At 34.1% G+C, this 9,375-nt stretch overlaps 1 pseudogene; it reads left to right on the top strand.

Moving 5' to 3' along the window:
• Positions 1-1,474: 1,474 nt before the first annotated feature.
• Positions 1,475-8,887, top strand: LOC145977266 (uncharacterized; annotated as a pseudogene).
• The last annotated feature ends 488 nt before the right edge of the window (positions 8,888-9,375 follow it).

Genomic DNA, 9,375 nt, shown 5'->3' with positions numbered 1-9,375 from the left:
ATTAACATGGGTCCTAAGACTAATATCTTCAAAGATACAAGCTATTTTGTTATTTGAGCTCTTTGTCATTTTCTTATTAGTCGTGTCATCTTTAGAATGTAATGAACAAAGGAGTAGGGGAGAGTGGGGTACAATGGGGATCTTTTTTCTAGGTGCCTTAAAAAATAAAAAATAAACATAGAGAGATAAAAAAACAATTTTTATTTTAATATGAAATGTAATCATTTATCTTCCATAAAAAAACTGAAGTAAAGAAACTGAATATATGATAACAAAATAAAAACTCTTTTTTTACAAAAAACAAAAAATTTTAATGCTGACTCAGCATTAGAGGAGGTGCTCTATGTGATTGCCATTCACTCTCACGCATCTTTCAACCCTACGTCTTAGAGAATCACGCACTTGTTCATTACATTCTAAAGATGACACGACTAATAAGAAAATGACAAAGAGCTCAAATAACAAAATAGCTTGTATCTTTGAAGATATTAGTCTTAGGACCCATGTTAATTAGACTTTTTCTTCTTGTTTTGATCAATACTACCTGCTATCAAAATATGTGACCCTTTTTTTCAACACCCTGTATATATATATTCTCTCTCTCTCTCTTTCTCTCTCTCTCTCTCTCTCTCTCTTTCTTTTACTCTCGCATTCGTTCTTAATCTCTCTCTCGTTTTTTCCCTTTCTCTCTCTTGCTTAAAATTGTTATTATAATTTAAATATCTCGTTGTCTTTAAAAATTTATACTTTTATATTTTTTTTCATAAATAAAAAATAAAATTTTTATATTTAACGTTTTCTTATAATAAATTTAATAACAATTATAATTAAATTCTTCAGATATTTAATTTTCTAATTCTGTACGTCTTCTTTAAAATAAATACACATAAATAAATAAAATAAATCAATCTTCCAAGCATTATATAATTTTCATATAACGCTTTATTTACAATTGTTATTATTAGAATGTGAAAGAATATTTATTAAATAAGAATTACATTAAAATTTTTATTAATTCTTAGAAATTACAATAATTATTAATCATGTAATTATTAATCAAAATCTTAATTAATAATTTGTAGCGCTTATGTTCAGGCGTGTTCGTATTCCGGTCGTGTGAAGGATTTGCAGAGATTGTCGAGATTCCCGTGATTAATCGAGGCGATGTAAGCAGTATAATTGGTTTATTCTATGTACACTATATACATTTATTTTTGGATTATCTTGGATGGCCCTTAAAAGGGCCGTTTTATATGTGGAGTTACAGCCGCTCTCTATAGGTTATATGTGGCCACGCTTTGGTTATTTTTAAGGACCCTAGACAGTTGTTGTTGGCGTCTGGCTGGTCCGTTTGTGTAGCGGCGCTGTGATTGGGTGTTTCCCAATCAGAGTCGGATTGCGTGCTCTGCTCGACGGTGTGAAGGGTGCCCACCTGTGTCCCCCTGTGGACACGGCTTAGGGCCTGAGCACAAAGATGTCGTAACTGTTTCCGACAAAGTCGTATGCGTAAGTCGGAGACGTTAGTCAACGCACAAGGATTTTACGTAAACGTAGGACGTAATCATCGCATTGTATGTTGTATTAGCTCAGATTCTTTGATCATAAAATGATTATAATTTAATATGTCTTTTGTAAGTACAATTAATAATATTAAATTGTTATACTGTTAAAGAATTTATTTACTATATTTTTCATTTATTTTTGCGAACGTATATATAGTTATTTATATGTAAAAGTTTTTCTTCAAATTAAAAAAATGTATATTTTTATTAATATTTAACATGTGAATATTTTACAGATCTATAAAATCTAAAAAATGAAAAAAAAAGAAGTTTTAGTTTTATATTTGTATCTTTTATGTTATTATTATGTAATAAAAAAGAAAAAAAGACGAAATAAAAGATGGATTAATAGGAGGTGGCATGTAAGACCAATTAATAGATTAAGACGTCAATAGGTCAGTATGATAATCTTTTCCAAGAATTAAAAAAGGATGACAATATGTTCTTTCATTATGTAAGAATGTGCAAAGAAAATTTTGATAAGCTTTTAAACCTACTACAGCCTTATCTTATAAAACAAAGCTGTAGAGCATTACCACCAGAACAACCCTGGCGAAAATAAGAAACTTTATGAAGCGTTAACAACCGTTGAGTGAGGGTTTTCTGAGAGTTTATATGCTTTTCAAACTTTGTAAGAGCACTTACATAACGCTGTTGGGTTTTGAATGCTTATCAAACGCTGCAGTGTTGCAATTTTTGTTCTACAAACTCTTTATATAATGTTACATGAAAGTTTTGCAATGCTGAGGTAACATTTTTCAGAGTACGTTCAGTAAACGTTGATACATCTTCGTGTACAGAGTTTACTCAGACTTTTCATACGTTTACGTTTACGCTATAACTTACAAACGTCTTTTAAACGCTGCAGTGTTGCAATTTTTGTTCTACAAACTCTTTACTAATCGTTTTTAAACTCTCGACGAACTTCCACAAACGTTCATGTAAACGCTAAACAAACGTCTCATTTTTGCCAGGGAAAGACTGCTAATTGCTTTAAGGTAATTTATATATTTGATTTTTTATTTAATGCTACCTTAATTTTGTATAAGATATATGTATATAATAAATATATATAAATTCATATTATAAATTAATAAATTCTATTAATAAATTTATATTAAATTATATATACATATATATATATATATATATATATATATATATATGTGTGTGTGTGTGTGTGTGTGTGTGTGTGTGTGTGTATAATTTATATATATAAATTATATATATATATATATATGTATATATATATATATATTTTTTTTTTTTATTGGTAATGATTCCCTTCTCGGGATACATGGTTCTGCTTGTTTAACTTTCCTTTCCATATAGTATTTATATTTACAAGGGTATCTCTGCATTTCTTCGTGTTTTCTTCATTCTTCCTCCTACTTATCCTTCCCTCGTCCTCTCTGTAGTTCTCTCTCACTCCTCTTTCTAATGATTTTCAGCATCCATTCCACTCCCTCTCCTCCCTCTGACATTATTGCTGCTTCCGGTATGCTCATTTCCTTGGTTTCTATGCATTCCGTCAGAATATGATTCCAGGTTTCCTCTTTCTCTCCACATAATCTACATTCTCTTTTACTGTCCTCCTCCCAGTATTTATTTCCTCTCCATTCGTTGCAACATCTGAATCTAGCTAGAGTCTTCAGTCGTTTTCCTTTTCCTTTCTGTCCCAGGTATTTCGCTCTTCCTACTCCCTTCCACCTTTTGTATTCTTTCGCCAGAACTGACTTTTCTATTTTATTTTTCCTTTCTTCCAGCTGCTTTTCTTTATACTTTTCCATCCAGTCTTCTACTGTATTTATTCCTTTGTCTTCCTTAGCTTCTCTTTCCCAACGGCTCATTCCTCCTGCTTCATACAGTTCTTTCATTGTTTTACCCCAGTTTGTACTTTCCCATTCAATCTTATCCATTTCTCTTCTGCACTCTTTTAGTATCGCGCTTTCTGACTCGTTCTTTATTCTGTCTTGATACCTTATCGCTCTCCCTCCTGCTTCTAGGCTTATCTTCTCTATTGCTGCCTCCTCCCTGACTATGTATCCTGGAGTACATCTGTCCAATCCTAGGACCCATCTTATGTACCTTTCCTGTAGCGCTTCGACTTCTTTCCATTCTCTCCATCCCCATACTTCTACTCCATATAACATGATGCTTTTTACCATGATATTGAACATCATAATTCTTCTGTCAAAGTCTCCTCCAAATTTCCTCTCTCCTATTCCCCATATCTGTGCCATGGCTGCTGCCGCTCTTTTTACTACGTCCATTATATGTGCATCATCCTTGTTATTTTTCTTAAAGGTGAAACCCAGATATTTAAATTCTCTTACTTCTTCTAATTCTTCGTTCTTCCATTTCCATTTTCTTTCTTGACATCTTTCCTTTTTGCAGAAAACTAGAATCTTAGACTTACCCGCATTTAGGGTCAATCTCTTTCCTTCGAGATATTTTTCCAGGCTTTTCAACATTTTCTTCATATCCTCCTCAGACTCCGCCAACATTGCCAGGTCGTCTGCATATGCAAGTATAAATATTTTTATTCTGCCGATTACAATTCCCCCAACTTGTCTTTTTTTTAAGAATTCCTCCACATCTGCCAAATATATTATAAATAGTAGTGGGCTAAGGGGGCAGCCTTGTCTTAATCCCCTCTCTGTCCAGAATCTTTCTGTTACTCTGTTTCCTGATATCACTCTAGTCATAGTCTCTTTATATATATCTTTTATTCTTTCTATTAATCTTTCACTAATTCCTTGTTCTTTCATATTCTTCCATAGCAGTTCTCTATCTACCTTGTCGAAAGCCGCCTTTACATCTGCAAAAAATACGTATAGCTTTCCCTTCTTTTTTGTTAGTACCTTCTCTGCTGCTGTTTTCAATGCATATATGTAATCTATGCAGCTTCTTCCTTTCCTGAATCCTGCTTGTGTTTCCGGTAATATTTTAAGCCAGTCTACTTCCTCTCTTATTCTTCCTTCCAAAATTATCGCATATATTTTGTATGCTGTGTCCAGAAGTGAGATCCCTCTATAATTTCCTGTTTCCTTTTTGCTACCTTTTTTATGTATTGGGTATATTCTTCCTTCTTTCCATCCACTTGGTATCTCTCCTCCTTGCCATATTTTCTGTAAAATTTCTCTTAGTTTTCCCTTCGTTTCCTTGTTCGCATGTAGCCAAACTTCATTTTTTATACCGTCTTCTCCCGCTGCTTTCTTTTTCTTTAATCTTGCTATCGCTCTGTCTACCTCCTCCTCTGTTATACCATCAGTACTTTCCTCTATACTTCTTTCTAATACTTCTTTTTGCTGCTCTTTTGATGCTTTGTTTTCCTCTCTTGTGTTTCTTCCTTCTAATAGTTCCATAAAGTGTCTTTTCCATTGCTCTTCTCCGATGCTATTATTCGGCTTCTCTCTTCCTCCTCTCTCCTTCTTTATGTACTTCCAAATTTCCGTTTCATTGGTTATTTCCATTATCTTTTTCTGCTCTCTTTCTCTTTCTTCTCTCTGCTTCTTTTCGCATAGCTTGTTGTGTTTTTGTCTCTCTTCTATATATCTCCTTCTTTCAATTTTTCCTCTCTTCATTTGCCTTAACACTCGGTTCAGTCTTTTTTTGCTTTCTCTGCATTCTTTGTCCCACCACTTTTTCTCTCCTATCTTTGGCTTTTTAATCCGGATGACTCTTTTACACACTGCTCTTCTAACTTCCTCGACTAACTCATCCCATTCTTCTTGAATTCCTTTTCTTTCCGCTTTCCTTTTCTTTAAGTTTTCTTTGTAAAAAGCTATTCCCTCTTCTGACCAGTCTTCTATCTCTTTCTCTTCTTCTTTCTCTGTTTCTTGTTCTATTTCCACTTCTGCGGTTGTCTGTAGTATTAATTCCAACGGCATGTGATCTGATTCGGTCCTTTCTCCTACTTTAAATTCTTCTATTACGTCCCATGCTTCTGCATTGCAAATCGCATAATCTATTACCGAGCTTCCTAGTGTTCCTGCAAACGTCCACTCTCCTTGCTCGTCACCTTCTTTGTTTCCATTCAGTAATCCGAGTCCCATTTTTTCTACTGTCTCTAAAAGTTCAACTCCTTGTCTGTTTTCAATTTTATCCTTCGACTTCCTTGTTCTATCCTCTTCTTCTCCATTCCACAAAGTCCCGCCTTTTTCGGCTGTTCGAGCGTTGAAGTCGCCTCCTATTATTGTTTTCCTGTGGCCTTCACTTTTTATTAATTCCTCTATCTCTTTTAAGAGTGCTCTCTTTCCCTCTCTGTTGTATATTGATATAATCTTCCATTTTTCCTTCCTGATTTGCAAATCACAGCTGATTATCCCTTGGCCGTTCTTTTGTACGCTTTCTTTTTTGATTGATTTCCTTATTCCGGTTATCATGCCTCCAGATCCTCTGCCTTTCTTTTTATCTCTCTTTGCATATTGTATTTCCCAGTTGAAATCCGTTGGCAGTAGATGCTCTATCTTTTTCCAGCCTTTCTCTTCTATCCAGGTTTCTGTGAGATTGACTATGTCAAATTTCTTCACATAATCCCAGAAATCTCTATCTTTCCTTAATATTCCAGCCACATTCCAAAACATTATACTTATTGTCCTCTTACCTTCCTTACATTCATTGTTTTTATTATGTGCCTTCTTGTCCTTCTTTACTCCATTCTCGTGCCATCCTCTTCGCCTCTTCCGCCGTCCTCCGATTGGAAAAAAGTCTGCAATTCCAACCTTGCTTTAGCCTCGTTCCATCTATACCATTTATCTTCTATTTTTAACTTCCAATATCTAACTACCACTTCCTTTTCCTGCGCTTTCTGTTCTTTTGCTATCTTCACAATCTTCCTTTGTATTTCCCTTTCCTTTACCGTTCTGTCATTCTCAATGTAGATTTCTTCTTTTCCCAATCTGCTTTTGCTTTCCATTATTCTTCTTTTATTTTCTTGATCCTTAATTTTTGCCTGTATTCCTCCTCCAATTAATCTTGCTCTTTCCACCTTCGCCTCTACTCCCAGCCGTTCTTTCACAAATTCTTCTACTTTCTTTTCCAAGCCATTTCTTCCCTTTCCTACATTCAGGCCTTTTATAATAATATTATTCTTTCTTTCTTCTCTGTCCTTTTTCTCCCTCATGATTTCCATTTCCTTTACTTGTTTCCTCAATTCGTCTGTATTTTCGCTTGTTCCCGGTATATTCTTCTGATTGCCTTCCTCGATCTTGCTAAGTCTGGCTTCTATTGTTTTAATTTTATTTGCTTGCTCGCTTCCCAATAATTTCCTCTCAAAATCCTTGAGCTTTCCCTCTATTTTCTTTTCTAGTTCCTTTTCCCTCAAGACATTTCTCTCTCTTTCAGTACGCAGTTCTTCTTTCAGCTGTTGTACCTCACTTCTAATTTCTTTATTTTCCTGCGTAAGCATATCCTTCATGTCTCTTATTTGCTTTGCTAATACTATCAAGATGTCTCTTTCGCTCTTTCCATCCCACATATCTTCCATTTCTCCGTCTCTATTGCTCTGCAACTCTTTATTTTGTGCAAGAGTGAGCGTACTCTTTTCTTGTTTCGTATCGTCGCCTTTTATCCTCGGGTCCCTCTCGTCGCTCTTCCTTTTGCCCTTTTGCGCGTGCTCTTCCCCTTCCGGTGAGGGCTCACCTCTCTTTCTCTTTGCGAATTCAAGGATCGAGCCGCAACTCTGCGTTCTCTCTCTCACCAACCTGGCGGCCTGACTCGGCCTTCCCCTTCTCACTGGTGTCTTCGTCTTCTCCCACGTTTCTCTTTCCGCAGGGCCGACTGATCCTCCCTCTCTTGTTGTTCCTTCCTGGGCGCTTGAGCCCCTTGCACAATACGTCTCAGCTGATAGTCCTTTCTCCACTGTCTTTACTTCCTTCTCCTCCACCCAGGTGGCGCTTTCAGTCCCTTTTCCGCTCTCCATGCACACCTCCAATACCTTGTGATTTTTTTCTAACCTCACTTTCTCGCAGCAACACAGAGTCACATAATCCTCAAAATCGTCTCCCCTACGGCTCCTGCGCTGCCTCCTTATACTTACGGTTAGACTTGCAATTCTGCGCATGCAAAATACCTGAAACAAAGTCGCCCTAGGGCGATGGAACGGCAGATAAATTCGGAAATAAGCCGATGCGCTTGACAGACGTGCTTCTGTTTACTTACTCCATATATGAACCATGTATATATATATATATATATATATATATATAATTTATATATATAAATATATATAATTTAATATAAATTTATATATATATATATATCTTTCGCAAGATATACAATATGTAATTAGTAAGTTTTTTTCCTTCAAAACTTTAATTTTTAATTTAATTTACATAGAATTATTCCAGAAAGAAGCTATGTTATTATCTTTCTACTGTTACAGATTTCTTGCGACTGGAGACTTAACATTATCCATTGCTTTTGATTTCCGAGTAGGAGAGTCTACAGTTAGGATGTTAAATAAAGAAGTATGTTCTGTTATTATGAAAGTTTTACAGCCATTATATCTTTCTCCACCGACGAAACAACAATGGACTCATATTGTTAATAATTATTGGAAAAGATGGCATATACCAAATTGTTTAGGAGCAATCGACGGCAAGCACATCATGTTGAGATGTCCACCTAACTCTGGAAGTTCTTATTATAATTATAAGAAACAATATAGTATAGTATTAATGGCAATTGCCGATTATAGATATAGATTTAGTTTAGTAGACATAGGAGCTTATGGTGGAAATAGCGATGGAGGAATTTTCTCAAATTCAGAGATAGGAGAAAATTTGAGAAATAATAATCTTAACTTGCCAGAAGGTAAAGCTAATTTACCAGGATATGACATTCAAACTTCTGGGTTTTTCGTGGCAGATGATGCCTTTCAACTTTCAACCAGAATAATGAAACCATATTCTGGCAAGTATCTATCGAACAAGAAACAAATATTCAATTACAGAATTTCAAGAGCTCGACAAACAATAGAAAGTACTTTTGGAATATATAGTAACAGGTGGAATATATTTCATCAAGCTTTGCGTATGCTACCTGAAACAGCAGACATAGTAATAGCAGCTACTGTTTGTCTGCATAATTTTATTATGATAGAAGAAGAAAATAATGGAGAAAAAATGTACAGCCAATGTTCACAGAGTACTAATGGATATGTACAATGGTTTCCAATGGAAGGACAGTCATTAATACCAAATGCTCGTGCAGGCTTGATACAAAGAGATACATTATGTGATTATTTTGTTACTCCTGCAGGTGAAGTGGAATGGCAATATGAATACATAAAGAGAGGTTTACATAGAGAATATATGTAATGTAAACTTTTTAAATAATAAATAAAACAATTTTTTATTTCCATGTTATATTCCATATTATTTATTTAATCCCATTCTTACAGAAATAAAAATATTTTAATATAATATTTATTACAATTGTTATATACATATTTCAAAATGTTATTAAGAATTTTATGTACTTTGAAATTTCTTTGAAAGATACATTCAGATTTATGTAGTACATCATTTAGAAGCCATATTTTATCCATATAAATTAATCATTCATTTTTCAATCTAAAAATATTAATTATATTATGTTTTCATATAAATTTTATATAAATAATTTCTTTATTTGTTATTATTTAAAATAATTTTAACTTATTAAATATCTTTTTACTCACCTGATATCTTTCATTTTTAAATATAGTTATTCAAGCATAGTATGTAAGTGATGAAATAATAAGTTTTCAAAGAGAATTTTATATATATTATGATGTTTTGAAAAGGCAGATCTGTATAAAAAAATT

Source organism: Camponotus vicinus, unplaced genomic scaffold, assembly GCF_025532165.1.
Source record: "Camponotus vicinus isolate PSW18456_S1 unplaced genomic scaffold, iyCamVici1.0 SCAF_9, whole genome shotgun sequence".
Taxonomy (NCBI): domain Eukaryota; kingdom Metazoa; phylum Arthropoda; class Insecta; order Hymenoptera; family Formicidae; genus Camponotus; species Camponotus vicinus.
Note: the sequence above shows the minus strand (reverse complement) of the source record. Positions and strands in the feature narration are given on the sequence as shown.